At 38.6% G+C, this 15743-nt stretch overlaps 1 long non-coding RNA gene across 1 annotated transcript in view; it reads left to right on the top strand.

The window, feature by feature from the left end:
• LOC132769887 (uncharacterized) overlaps nucleotides 1-15743 on the top strand; it is a 41405-nt gene that overhangs the window by 16962 nt on the left and 8700 nt on the right. The window contains exon 2 of the long non-coding RNA XR_009630934.2: nucleotides 13561-13734. This is a non-coding gene — a long non-coding RNA (uncharacterized lncRNA). The remainder of the gene's footprint in view (nucleotides 1-13560; nucleotides 13735-15743) is intronic.

The following is a 15743-nucleotide window of genomic DNA, read 5'->3' as shown; positions in this document are numbered from 1 at the left end:
AAATAACTCTTCCCATAGGCCTGACCTGAAGAAAACAGTTGTATAAAATTTTAGCAACAAATAGTGTGAAATGCATTGGCCTAATAGTAAAATATTTAAACACACATGGGAATCTTAATTAACTTTTTTTAAAAAAAATGTAGGATATAACAGGGAGAATTATCCACAGGCAATTTTTCTTGACTCACCGCTACAGAGCACTGCAATTCTTTGTGGCATTGAAAGCCTTTAAAGATATCCTCTGGAGTATTAATTAAAGCTCTGTCCCAAAGCAGGCAAACAGTGCAGAACAACTTTTGGGGGAAAGGTTTATTGCTTGTAAAATTGGCTAGATGGTCGCATATTTCCTACTGAAAGCTTTGAAGAAGCTATGTTCATCTTGGAATCAAATTTTTGTAGGAAAACTGCAATTGGGTTTTTTTTAATCACTTCCACCAAAGGTACCTTGACTAAACAGGGTCAGCTCTGGTTAGTACTTGGATGAGAGACCACCAATGAATGCCAGGTTCTGGCATTGAAGCACATGGCATTCATTGGTGTTCTCCCATCCAAGTACTAACCAGAGCTGACCCTGCTTAGTCAAGGTACCTCCAGTGAAAGCGATCAAAACCTCAATTATATTTCAGAAGTTATATTTCAGAGGAAGAAACTGGCAAAACCACTTCTGATTAATATTCATTGATTGAGAAAACCCTAGGAAGTCTGTACGGCAAAAAGTGGCTTGAAGACACATAATATCTTAAATAAGGCACCCCCAAACTGTGGTCCTCCAGCTGTTTTGGCCTTCTACTCCCAGGTGCTCTAGCCAGCTTGTTCAGTGGTTGGGAATTCTGGGCATTGGAGGCCCAAACAACTGGATGGCAGCAGTTTGAGGATGCCTACCTTAAAGGGACCAAATTCTGTCTGATCATGGAAGCTAAGTGGAGTAACTCTGGGTTAGTATTTGAATCAAAGATAGGAAATAAGTAATAGGTGCTGTGGGTTATCTTTCAAAAAAAGAAAATGGAAAAACAATTTCTGATTATCACTTACCTAATAAAACCATGTGGCCACCATAAGCCAACAAGCAACTTGAAAGCACATGTACACAAAAATACACAAAAAACTTTTTGTGTCATTTCTCCAGCTGTTTTCACCAAAGGAGTTCAATGATATAAACTGGCAATGTCCTTCAAGTCTAACAACAATTCTGGTTGACCTATTTGCTGCGTGGACTAGATATTTATCTAGTTTACCGCTTCTTAAACTCTGTGTGCCAACCCTAAATGGGCCCCTCTGAGCTCAATGTTGGGATAATGAAAAATTGGGCAACAGTAAATCTGTTATCAGCAAGATGCAGTGTTTACAGTGTAGTCTGCAGAAAATGCTTCATCTATACTTCATAAAAAGGAGAAATCAGCCTGTTTAGCAAACCTTGCAAATGCTGATTTATTATCAGTAAATGTTTGATTTTATACCTATTTTATATACTTATATTCTAGGCTTGGGTGATCAAGGAAAAAATGGTTCTAAACCCGTTTTATATATGGGGGGAGCTGGCGATTCGATTTTGAAATGATTTTTGAAATTTTCTTGAAAAGAAAGATTGAAAATAGCAGAAATCCGAATCACTTCATTTGCTTCGTTAATGGAAGGTGCCCCTCCCTCCCTCCCTCCAGAACCATTAAGTAACTTTGACAAAGTCAGAAAGCCTAAACAAACAGTTTTAAAATCTCGCAGTTTCCCTTCCCTGTTAGTTTTAAAATCTTGCGGTTTCCCTTCCCTGGCTGACGGTGAAGGGCGATGCAGAGGGAAGAGGTGAGCGTGGCTAAGAACAGCTCTTCCTGAAGGCCACTGGGGGTGTGGCCTTCAGGAAGAAGGCCATGCCCACCTCGTCCCTCTTCATCGCTGTTCACCACCAGCTAGGGAAGATCTGTTCTTAACCATGCCCACCTCGTCCCGCTGCATCGCCGTTTGCCACCAGCCAGGGAAGAGAAACTGCGAGGCTTTGCCAAAGTTGCTTAATTGTTCTAAAAATCAAAATAACTGGGAGACATCCGAAAATAATTCCGAATAATAGGTAAATTGTTTAAATTCAGAATTACTCCTCCCATTATTCCTGCATGGCTCGAAATTGGTTCCAAAGGGATTTTTTTCTGAATTAATTCCGATTTTAGAAGCTTCTGAACGAACTTGCCCAAGCCTACTATATTCCTCCTCCTCCTCCTCCTCCCTTCTTCTTCTTCTTCTTCTTCTTCTTCTTCTTCTTCAGCTATTTTCCCAATGGAAGGGTTACCATTGTGACTGTCATTCCATAGGGCTTTGCTTTGTGCATCCTTAGGTTTCAGGTTGGCAGCACACATGTCTTCGTTGATGGTGTCCTTCCATTTTTCCTTTAGCCATCCACATGGTTGTCGTCCTGCAATCTCCAATTATAATGCAGTTTGTACTACTTATGTTGATTCTGTTCTCATGACATGGTCGTACCGCTGTAGTTTTTCTTCCTGCATTGTCTTGCTGATCACTTTTATTTCTAGTCTTTGATGGATACCATCATTTGGCACATGTTCAAAAAGTGTAAGCCAAGTGTCCATTTCAGCATTTTCATTTCCATTGTGTCAAGGGCTTGTTCTTGTTTCTTTGTTGCTGGCCAGCACTCTGTCCCATAGAGGGCTAATGGGTGAACAACTGTAGTGTAGATCTTAGCTTTGAGTTCTTCAGAAACTTTTGAGTCACACAGAATGCTAGTAGTTTGCCACCATTTCAACCAGGTTACATTTATTCACAACTGTACGTCTGGCATTGTGTCGCTGTCTATGGAGACCAGTAATTATAAGTATTTAAACTGGGTGGCCTTTTATAGAGCTTGTTCATATACTCGGGATCATATAAACATTTCTCAGGGGGAAAGGAGTCATGAGTAAAAAAAAGTTTAAGAAACCCTGATCTAGATCACAGGCTGTGAGCTAAAGTGAAGAACATGCCCCAATTGCAAGCAATATTGACTAGTTGCCATTTTCTTGATGAACAGGAACATCACATGCCTGCTGCAAAATAAGTGTTGTTCTTACTTAGTATATGTTTGTAAGTACATCCTTTGTGAAGCCAGATTGAAGTCAACTTGTTTTAACTTGTTCACTTGCCATAGGCATTTGCAGCTTGGTATCTCAAGACAACTTTATGCCTCAACAATTCAGTATTCTGGGAAATGCTATGTGTGGACAAAGAGAGCATTCAAGCTACACTTGGGTGATTCTTTTCTAGCACAGGTTAGGCTATTATGATTCAAAAACAGAAGGGAGAGAGAAGGTTATCTCAGTATTTATTAAACACCAGCATTTAAAGCATGTGAATATTGCTTTTTTGCTTTAGGAAGAAAGTATCCTGGGATAAGGTATAAGGCTATGCTGCTGACCTATTTTTAGTATAATGTGGGTTCAGATCAGAAGCAGTTGAGAAGAGATACACACAGTTCTTAGTATAAATAAGCATATTTGGCACACTCAGAGCGGGGCAAAAAGGAAGAAAGGGGTGAAACAGCAGATGGCAGATAAAGATAGGGACAGAGAAGATAGCACAGGAAGTACAGAAACAGGGAAAGAAGGGGAGCTAAAAGAGACAAATAATGAACTATGCTTGTTTAGAAGGCCTTGTCTCAGCTTCAGTTCTGCGAGTGCTTATTTACATCACAGATGAGGCAACCAGAAAACAGAAAAAGCAACAGTGATACATGAACCTAGAGACAGTGTGATATTATGGCTTGAGTGTGGGAGTAGTATTTAAGGTGACTAGTGTTTAAACTCCTGCTCGGTGGTGGAAATCCACTGGATGATCCTGGGCAGGTCCTGCTCTCTTTGCTCTAAAAGAAAGCAAAGAGAAACATGAACAAAGCTTGCCAAGAAAACCCCAGGATAGACTCACCATAAGTTATAGCTGACTTATGGGTGCACAGAAACACTCACGGAGCCCCCGGTGGATCAATGGGTTAAACCGGGGGTCCTCAAACTAAGGCCCGGGGGCCAGATATGGCCCTCCAAGGTCATTTACCTGGCCCTTGCACACAACAACAATCCTATCTCATCAGCCAAAAACAGACCCACACTTCCCATTGAAATACTAATAAGTTTATATTGGTTAAAATTGTTCTTCATTTAAATTATTATATTGTTTTTAAGGGGTTTTTGCATTACAAATAAGATATGTGCAGTGTGCATAGGAATTCTCTTTCTCAAATTATAATCCACCCCTCAATCAGTTTGAGGGACTGTGACCTGGCCCTCTGTTTAAAAGGTTTGAGGGCCCCTGGGTTAAACCCTTGTGCAGGTAGGATTGAAGACCGACATGTCGCAGGTTTGAAACCAGGGAGATTGTGGATAAGCTCCCTCTGAAAGCTCCAGCTCCCCATGCGGGGACAGGAGAGAAGCCTCCCACAAGGATGGTAAAACATCAAAACATCCGGGCATCCCCTGGGCAATGTCCTTGCAGATGGCCAATTCTCTCATTCCAGAAGCAACTTGCAGTTTCTCAATTCACTCCTGACACACAAAAAGCAACACTCACAGGAAAATATCAGTGTTTGTTTACTTTTTTTATTCAGCGAACCAGGCAAATGAAGGCAATTGAACCAAATGAATACACCACACAGTAGAGTTTTATAACGCAAGCAGAAATCTGATGTTATTGCTTCCTGCTCTTAGCTACTGTGACTCACTCATTGCTGTATTTGAACACAGGCATCTTCAATATTTCTTCTTTTTTATTCTGTGCTGATCAGTGGCCATACCATGTAGATAATTTTGACACCTAGATCCCTCAGGATTGAACAGTATAAATGTCCGCATATGGAATTACATGTTCATTATATGAGGCAGTCATTGTGCTGAATGACAACACAACAGAACTGAAGAAATGTGCAACTGAATACACATCTAAATGTGCACACACACTAATTCATAAGGAGTGAAACTCAGTGTCTGCACACTTGACTTCAAAGTGAATGTTCAGGTAAAAATGTCCATCTGCTTCTGTAATTGAACTTATGCATCCCTAAAATGCCTGCAGAATTTTGGCCTGGATCTTGTAGTTTCCAATCAGCTTTACAAACTTTACCATTACATAAAAGCAATCCTTCCATAGGTCTATTGGATATACCTTGCATGCCCCTGAAAATCTAATTTAATGTATTTCGGATTCTGAGTAAGAGAACAAAACAGTACATAATTGTCTGGTAGGTGTATGATTTCACACAGTACAATGATATGCAGCTATATCTGAGAATCCGATTATATGAAATAACTGAAATTACAGCCATAACATTTATCCAATTATACTACATAAAACTCAGATTCTCTATTTTCTGACTGAGGTTGATCATTCTGAATCTGATCATCTAGCAAGCAATAATTTTAGTCTCAAAGCTTATGTAATGATTATAGAAAATTGTCCAATGAATTCTGTCACTACTTCTACTCTTTGACTATCAAATTGGAAAAGTGGAGCTTTTGCTGCAATGTCTGGCTTATTAAAATATTACATACAATATCCATCTCTTTAGGTTCACAATAGGTCCATCCCATTATGTGCCGTTAATGGATTCAGTACACAATAGGAGAGATTTGTGATGTCACAGAAGCTGCAAAATTAACACTCTTTTCACAAAAGAGTTTGATGTTACTGGTAAAAATGGATTAACTTTGTGTGAAATCAAAGTTGCATTGAGATTTCAGTCTACATATTGAATGGCAAAGATGGGCCCAAAATATTTGGAATAATAGAAAATGCCTTCCTTGTGTAGCATCATGTTAGATATGGGCCCTGAAAGTATTGATATAATCAGGAATGTTCATTCTCTATAAATATAGGTGTTCAAGGCTCAAACAGAACTACTATTCTTCATGCCACCATTTGAGAGACACTGGACAACTGACTTGATCCACAGACTCTCAGGCCCCTTCTACACTGCCATATAAAATCCACATTATCTGCTTTGAACTGGATTATATAACAGTTTAGACTAATATAATCCAGTTCAAAAAAGATAATGTGGATTATCTGCTTTCATAATCTGGATTATATGGCAGTGTAGAAGGGGCCTCACACTAATCAATTTGCAACAGAAGTTGCCAAGCGATAGATGGTATTTGTGGGTAGACTTCCTATTAAGTGAATGACCCTATTACTCATAGTAGAACAGGCTTCAAAAAAAACTCAGGCATAATACATTTCATGGACAGTAGTTTCATTTAAATACATACATTTCATGGACATTTCATGGAAAGCTGACTGGCACAACTTGGGGATCACAACCAGATACAGTGAAGACATCTGCCCTTGCGCTGTGCTACTCTGCTGCTGAGAAATGCATGCCCAGTGTGGAACACATCTCACCACACTAAAACAGTGGATGTGGCTCTTAATGAGACATGCCACATTATCACGGGGTGTCTGCGCCCTACACCACTGGAGAAATTACACTGTCTAGCCGGTATCGCACCACCTGACATCCGCCGGGAAGTGGCAGTCAATAGTGGAAGGACCAAGGCAGAGACATCTCCAGCTCATCCCCTGTTTGGGTATCAGCCAGCATGTCAACGACTTAAATCCAGACATAGTTTTCTCAGATCTACAGAGACACTCGCTGGAACACCTCAGCAAGCGAGAGTCCAAAAGTGGCAGGCTCAAACCCAGAACCTCAACCAATGGCTGATACCAAATGAGAAACTCCCCCCTGGGCACACAGAGGACTGGGCAACTTGGAAGGCGCTGAACAGACTGCGCTCTGGCACCACGAGATGTAGAGCCAACCTTCAGAAATGGAGCTACAAAGTGGAATCCTCGACATGCGAGTGCGGAGAGGAGCAAACCACTGACCACCTGCTGCAATGCAACCTGAGCCCTGCCACATGCACAATGGAGGACCTTCTTGCAGCAACACCAGAAGCACTCCAAGTGGCCAGATACTGGTCAAAGGACATTTAATCAACTACCAAACTCACACATTTTGTATTTTCTCTGTTTGTTTGCTTTGTTCTGTTAGAAATGTAATATAACTGACTGGCTGCCCTGACACGAGAAAAAAATGGACAGTAGTAGATTGTATGAGAGTATTCAGAATATCTAGAATCATGTAGTTGGAAGAGACCACAAGGACCATACAGTATGGAGGATTCTACTGTGGAATCCTACTTACAAAGCCAGAAACAAACTGGGGGCCCTTCTACACTCCCACATAAAATCCAGATTATCTGCTTTGAACTGGATTATATAGCAGTGCAGACACATATAATCCAGTTCAAAGAAGATATCACCTGATTTGATAATCTGGATTATATAGCAGTGTAGAAGGGAGCTTGGATGTCCTTATTAGTGTCATGGTGAATAAAGTCCTAAACTACACCTGACAAGGTGACAGCCCTCAGCATGAATGGTGGAAGTGAAATGATCTGAGTAGAAGATTTCCAGTAAATGCTCTAGTATACAGTTTAGGGCGCTTCAACACAGGACTTAAATGTGTGCCAAATAAGTGCAGGTTTAAGTTCACATAGCCAACCCAAAACCTGGGCTTTCCCAGGAAGGGTGGCTACATGCCATCTCAATAACAATTGAGATGGCATGCAGCCACCCCGAAGCCCCCCAAAATAACCCCTTAAAACTTGTCCCTTGGTGCAAATTTCCTTGCACCAGGAGAGTGCGAGGAGAAGATCATGATGGCTGGGTAAGGTTTTCATTAAAAAAACATTTAAGGGGTTATTTTGGGGGAGGAGGTGGATGTTCTCCAGGAGCCCAAAAAAATGAGATGGCTGTGTGGATTAGGCCCAGGGATCGCGTGACACTGTCCCCAGGCCCAATCCACATGGGCCCACAACTGGTAAGACCTGGATCTTACCTAAGATCCAGATCTTACCAGGTGATTAATTGATTTGGAACAAATTTGGTTTTACCAGAGACGTCATTTAGACACCTCTGGTAAAACCACGACAGGCCTCGCTTTTAAGGCCTGCCTGGATGGGCCCCAAGTCAACCCTTTCCTTGATGATGAAATCATGAAATTACAAAGTTTTCTGGTATTATGGGAATCTAAACTGCAGTTATCTTTTACAAAGAGAACAAGTGAGTTAAAGAAGAAGTGGAAGGAAAAATGGAAATCGATTGCCTAGCTATTTACCTCCCTTATTTATATTTTCCAATAATGAACTAATCTTTCTCACAAGCAATTGTGGTTCCATGTGAACTTGTTAGAAATATAAAGAATCCTTCTCTGCTTTGGTGTCATGCTATGGAATTCTACACTTTGGCAGTACTAAATGTGCACTTTTCTTTCCTGGCAGGATCTTGAGAAGAATGTACAATCTTGGAATCATTTATGGTAAAATCTTTATGATGAATTCTACAGTATTTTTTTTATTTTTTAAAATTAGTTTGTCTTTTAATCATTACATGTAGCCTGCCCATTGTCATTGTGTTTGTGCTTCTCATAATTTTATATTGTTACGTATTCACATGTTTTATGTAATTATGATGTTGTTTATTGTTCGCGTTTTCAGTTTGCATTTTTGGTTTTACTCTGTTGTAATTTGTTGTTTGGGCTTGGCCTCATATAACCCGTTCCAAGTCCCCATCGAGGAGATGGTGGCAGGGTATAAATAAAGACATTAATTATTATTATTATTATTATTATTATTATTATTGATGCAGCCTTAGACAAGTTTTCCTCCAGACTATATTTAATTTATAATTGTATTAGACTCTATGAAACCTTTTGGGCAGTAGAGGTGCTATCTCAAAAGCCATTGTTAGAAGAGTTATACAAACATACCCTACTCATAATTAACTTTCAGCATCTTTTAATTAACCATGGACCAGGCAGTAACAGCAGTGCTAGATTTAATTCTAATTGGTCAGAATAAATCAACTGGAAATAATGAACAGTTGCTATATGTTTACTTAGCAAGTTTTAAATGCCTGAATAATGCCTGAATAAATATTAAAGTTGGTTAAATGGTGAGGATCTTCATGGTACATTTGTTACAGCTGAGACACCAACATCATTGTTTTATTTCAGGTTGAATATTTATTGAGATACAATGGAGGGGCAACTCCTCCAAATGCAGAAATCACTGATTGAGGAAATCACATTTTCCCATCTGTTTGCTTGGAAGTAAAGACTAAGCAGTTGCTATGAATGTCCCTGAGATAAACAGATGCTCCTTCTATATAGTGACTCTGGTTTTTAATGAGACACACTATTATAATTAGGCTCATCTGTCGTTAACTAACAGCATAGGCATGGGATTAATTTACTGTCTGTATCATTATGGATTTTTAAAAAGAATACTTACAATCTTATCATTGCAAACATTATGCTCCACATCAGATCAGGCTAACAATTTTATGTTATGTAGTTTATCAGGAGCGCATATGCAATAGCAATAATCCAGAATTACCCCAATAACAAGTTGTAAACTATTTGCATTATTGAATGCAAGAGATTGTGCAATAAAGCTTCCGGTCTGGTACAGTATGTACCCACTAGTGATGAATAGTTTGATTAAGCCTTGTCTATCTTCTTCTAATATGATTAAGAGGGATAGGTTATTAGATTAGGGCCCTCAATAAAGATTAATGTTCTGTCTAAGTAAAGCTCAGCATTTTCACCATGAATATTTATTGCAAGTATAGGATGCACAGAAGGGTTTAGTAATGTAACATTTACAACACTTGCCAACTGGTACCAGAAGGCTTTATTTATATTAATCTAGGTGGAGACCTGATCTAACCTATGCTTTGATTGTTTAAATTATATAAGCACAACCTCCAATGACCTTTGATTCTGGCAACCTGATAATATACTTAGCCCTTATTTGTAACAAGGTAAATGGGAAAGCAAGATACAATGGAATTTATGCCAAAAACAATGATAATCAGACTCACCGAACGTTGCCAGATTTCCCATGTATTTCGTAAAAGGTTGCCATTTATTTTAGGACACACCATACAGTGCAATCTGCCAAATGAGTATTTTTGCAAGAACAGTTTGTTTAAAAGTCAGTTGCATGTGGTAGCAAGAGGCAATGACTTCAGTTTATCAGATTTAAATTCCACCTAAGTAAATATAGATAAAAAAGTTGCAATTATTATTATTATTATTATTATTATTATTATTATTATTACCCCACTTTATCTTTCCCAAAGGGGACTCAAAGTGGCTTGATATAAAATCATTAGTATACAATTTAAAATATACAAATATGCAAACATTAGAACAGAATTAAACACAAACAGCACTAAAGCACTAAAAAAAACCCAGTTAAAATCCATCAAATATAAGAAAGAAGGACAGGGCAACTTTCTCTTGTTTCTGTTGTACCTCCTTTGCTGAGACTATGGGCTCTTCTACGCATGCTGTAAAACCCGGAAGTAACCAGGTTAAAGGGAGGATGTGTGGAAGAGGTTGGACAAGATGTAAAAAGCATGTGTTTAAAAGGTGCGCTTATAAATTGATTCAGCCTAGAAGAAAATGCTCACTTACTTGACTCTTTACCCCTGCAGTCATGCAAAACACTTGCTTTCCTTTCCTCTCCCCTGTGTAGACTTCTCCAGTGCACTTGTACTATTAAAAAGTCCAAAACAGCTGATCAGCTGATTGGGTTGTGAAACAGACACACAGCTGATTTAAAGGAAGCACAAAAGGAGAGCAATTAGAACTCTCTGAAAATCTTTAAACAGCTTAAATAAACAATTGCGGGAAGAGAGAAATCCGGTGGAAGTTTTTAAAAAACTCTTTTCATTATGCGCTGGGCTTCATATGTACACATATGAATCTGCTTATATTTATATTCGTATGTGCGCAAATATAATCCAGTGAATAACAGGGAGCTTTTTTTTAACCTATGCTTTTTTAAAGCTTGACAAAAATATTTCAAACTAACTGTACAGTTTTTAAAGCAATCTTGTTAAAAGCAGCCTCAACCTTTAGATTTAATCTGCTATTCCATAAGGTGCTGCAGAAATAGTAATCCCATTTATGAGAATGTATGCTAGTCCAAAATCATAAATTATCCATGCAGGTTCAGCAGCATTTCCAGATTCTAAGCCTGATATTCAAACTTCTCAGTTCTGTGTGTCTAATTACCCAAACAGATGCAAGTACTCTGGATGCATCTACACGGTAGAATTAATGCAGTTTGATACCACTTTGATTGCCATGGTTTAATGATGGGGAATCATGGGCATTGTAGTTTCACAAACTTCCCTTAGTCTTCTTTGCTAGAATGTTAGAGCTCTACCAAACTACAACTCCCTGGATTGCATGACATTGAGTCATGGCACTTAAAGTGGTGTCCAATTGCTTTGTTTTCACAGTTTAGATATACCTCGTATCTTCTATTTGTTTAGCTGTGACAGTGCTTTTTGGAGATAAAATTTTAGTATGTGCCTAGGATATTTTATTTCAGTTGCTTTGTCATATATGGAAAAATATAGCATTAGGATAGATGCATTGTTGCCTCTAAAGCAACAAATATTTAAAAACATGAAGTCACAGATCACTGTTGCAAACTTTCCTGAAAGAACAGCAGAATGGAAGAGTGATAATGAAACTTGGATCCATTTTAAAATGTATTTTTTTAAAAAATGCTTCAATTCATCTCTCAAAGGCACACAATCCATCTTTTGTTTTCTACAAGCAGTTTTCATAGAAAAAGAAGAAGAAAAATCTGGATTAATTTTTAATATTTGAAGGTTTCCTCTCTCTAATTTGTATCCTGGTGCACTTCATGCATAACCTTTTTGGAAAAACAAGGAGGGGATAAAAGCACTGATTAAATATGTATATCATATTCAAAAACAGCATATAAATTGCTCTCTTCCATATGAGCACTTCAATGCTGACTTTGCAGAAATATCAGTATTAGTAATATTGTTTTTATGCTATGCTATCAAAGTAGTAAATGTTTCTAATTTGCAATATGAGATGTGGTTCACTAATCTTGAAAATTACAGTTCTTTAGAAATATAAATTATATTTGTCAAATGCAAGAAATATATGAGGAACTTTTTAAAATTGTTTCTTTTCTCCCTTTAAAAAGATGTACAATATTTTAGAAAATACTGCAGAGAATTTCTTTTAAAAAGCTATTATGGTATTCATGGTTAGCTTCCTGGTTGTTTTGATTTTTGATGTATTTTTTTTTACATTCAGTGGGGAGAATTATTTTCATTAAACAATGCAGATTACTCACTAGTTGAAACGACTTCAAATTTATATGTTTCCTTAATGCAGAGGGATGTGAAGAAACAGAAAATTGTTATTATGGATCTAACTATGGGGCTTTACTGAAATCCATGTCTGGATCTCCTTGGAGGAAGTCTGCACATGATCAAAATCACACCGCTTCTTTAATTGTATTTCACATTTTGTCAAGTTAATTTTGGCCCCATCCACATAGGCCTGAAAATCCAGAAGGATGTGAGATTAAAGGGGATCCACAAAATGCATAACCGCAATGCACACTGAAGTGTGTGTTTAGATTGATACAGTTTATTTTTTAAAATCCAGAAGGTCCAGAATTGGTGATACACTGATCAGTGCATAGTTGCTGCAGAGCAGGAATTCAGGAGCAACAGGGCTCATGTAAACAGTACAATTCTTGGAATATGGCACTCTCAGGAAGATAAACAAACATCTTCTCCCCCACATATTGCTTCCCCTCCCCTTTTTCTGAGTTGGAAGACGAGTCCTAGCACTGATTCTCATCCAATGGGCTGCTTCTGTTTAGCACATTTCTCCCAAAAGGATAAGAAAATAAGTGTTTTGTTGAAATGATTAAGCATAAGGGAGCTTTGTCCCCACATAGTTTCTGGGGTGCATGTGAGACTTTTGGAAGTGGAACTAGATTTCTTTCATCCATATTCTGACCTGAATTATGTGTCTGCCTTTGATTTATGGCAACTCCATGAATAATAGACTGCCTAGTGGCTCTATCAACAACAGCCATGCTCAGGTCTTGCAGATGCAAGGCCATGGTCTCCTTGATCAAAGTCGTGCCTACACTTACCCTGATATCCCAGGTAAAATGCTCCAGATGCAGCCTAGTAGTGTTCTGAAGACATTTTGCTGTCCAGGCTAATCTGAGGACATGTTGGAATCACCACTGCTGTGTGAATGAATAGCCATAAGCAGCTCCCTCCTAGAGACATGATGGTGTTATTGCATGACCTGGATGCCTATTGTGATCACACCAGATATGATGTCACCAGCATCTCTCTGCAAGAGAGCTGCTTGTGGCTGATGACACAGCAGTAGGTCTGTTGGATGTGTGGATAGTGAAGCAGGCCATATTCAACTTGACTCAGTTGTCCACACCTCCAAAACACTAAGGACATTCTGGAAACTTCTAGAAACTCCAGAGTAAAGCCTATTTAATATGGATGAGTATATTACACCCATATCAAAGTCACTCCACTGTTGTAAATTAGTTTCCAGGCAAAGTACAAAGTGTTCATTTTGATCTTCAAAGCCCTACATAGTTTGTGTCCAGGTTACCCACAGGATCACCTTCTCCTGTATAATCTGCCCTTTAGGACACAGATCCCCTGGTGGGTGGCTACTCCAACCAGCCAGAACCTGATTGGCAACTGTCACCCAGAATATCTTTTCACCGGCCGCCCCACAACTGTGAAATGACCTGCCAGAAAGGCTCCAACATCTAAACAGCTGTTAGAATTTAAAATGCAGTTGAAGACCATTCTCTTCCAGTAAGCCTACCCAGTCAATTTTCAAACAAGTTTTGATTTACATTCTATTGCCACAATTCTGTATCTGTTTAGTATAAGTTTTCGTGTGTGTGTGTGTCTTTCCCTGCTCTCTTCTACTGTACCAAACATGAGTCAGCTCCTCTTATGTCCAAACGATAACACTCTCCACAGAGTTTTCCTTGGCTTCTAAGGACAGTTCAGACTTGATTTGCTCTATGACTAATTTATTTATTATTTTAGCGGTCTGTAGAACCACATTTCAAATGAGCTTATATAAGGGTGACCTCTTTCCACCCGGAAGAAACAGTGACATAAGGTAAAACAGTTGTCATCAAGAAGCATAGAAAATTAGTCAGAATCAGATTCAAATATCCAGATGGAACCACTGAAGAAAGCTTCCAGTTTAGGAACTGAATTATAATTTGGTCCTCAAGGCTGATAATTTCTATGTGCCTGGCACATTTCAGATGTATAGCTGCAGAAGATTTATGCACAGTATCTTTAGAACTTGGTGCTTTTTCTTTTAAAAAAAATGACCCCCTACATTTCAGTTGATGTAGGATTCTTACATAAGTTAGTAAATAATAGTTGGTGGTTCAGATAATCAGAAGTCATCACACAAATAAACAGGTAAATGAACGCTAAACCACATTAGAATAATAAAGTGATGGGGTTTGCCAATAATAAAGTTACATTTTATTTACATACATACTATAACATAAATAGTGGTCCATTCAACCCTCTGAAATTTCAAACAGGGTTAAAAAAAACTAGAGTAAAAAATACCTGCAAAGATCTGGATCTTCCATGAAGATCAGAGTCTTTGTGGGTAAAAATACAGTGAGATTGCCATCCACAATCCCAGGTGCTGTCTGCACAACACTAGAGTGTTTCCTAGAATCAGGCAGTCTGGAGAGGTGGGATGGAGGTGCCTCTCTATTCTTACTATCCCTTGCCCCCCTCGAAAATAAATTCATAGAAAGCCTCCTTACTGTTCCTGGAGGCTGTCCATTTCCTTATTGACTCTCACTGAAGACACGATGGAGCTTTGAAGCTGTGGTACTGCACTTGTACTTCTTCATAGTCTCATAACTCTGCCTTCTTGCACTTCTCTAGCTCCCAACCACTACCAAATGTGTCACTTCAGAAGCCTTCTCACGGTGCATATACACTATGGAATGAATGCAGTTTGGCACCACTTTCACTGTCATGGTTCCATGTATGGAATTCTGGGGTTTGTAGTTTGGTAGTGAAGGGCAATATGTCTCTGTAAAAGCTACAACTTCCATTATTCTATAGCATTGAGCCATGGTAGTTAAAGTGGTGTCAAACTGCATTAATTTTACACTGTTGATGCATCCTAAGGCTGGGTCTACACTGTCCTATATCCCAGGATCCAATCCCAGAATATCTGCTTATCCTAGATTTTCTGGTAGTGTATTTGTGTATTTATGTATTCATTTACTTATTGCATTTATATACTGCTTTTCTCACCCCTGGGGGGACTCAAAGCGGTTCACAACATAATCAATGGCAAAAGTCAATGCCTCATATGTATAAACATCACATAACAAATTGACAACATATGACAATAGATGAAAACCTTTAAGACTTAAACTGTAGCAGCAATCACAGACACAACGTAAAACATTTATGCCTTGCATCAATCCCAGTATATATTTATATAATCCATTTCAAAGCAGATAATCTGGATTCAGATCCTGGGATATAGGGCAGTGTAGATCCAACTCAAGTGGAGTTCAGGGATAGCATTTCATATGAAATGTATAGACGATTGATTATAATTAAATATGGTAGATCAATGGCTATATTTCAAATTCATTCTGTATTCTAGAAGAAAATGGTTAAACTTTAAGTTTTCATCATTCTGTTCTGACACACCACAATATGTCTCTGTAAAAATTCATAACAGCAGGCAATCTTTTATACAAATATTGTTTCATCCTTTCATACATATTACATACATTGCCTTCTCTTCATTTAATTGA

The sequence above is a fragment of the Anolis sagrei genome, chromosome 3 (genome assembly GCF_037176765.1).
Source record: "Anolis sagrei isolate rAnoSag1 chromosome 3, rAnoSag1.mat, whole genome shotgun sequence".
Lineage (NCBI taxonomy): Eukaryota > Metazoa > Chordata > Lepidosauria > Squamata > Dactyloidae > Anolis > Anolis sagrei.
The sequence above is the reverse complement of the archived record's forward strand: the minus strand, read 5'-3'. Positions and strand labels throughout refer to the sequence as shown.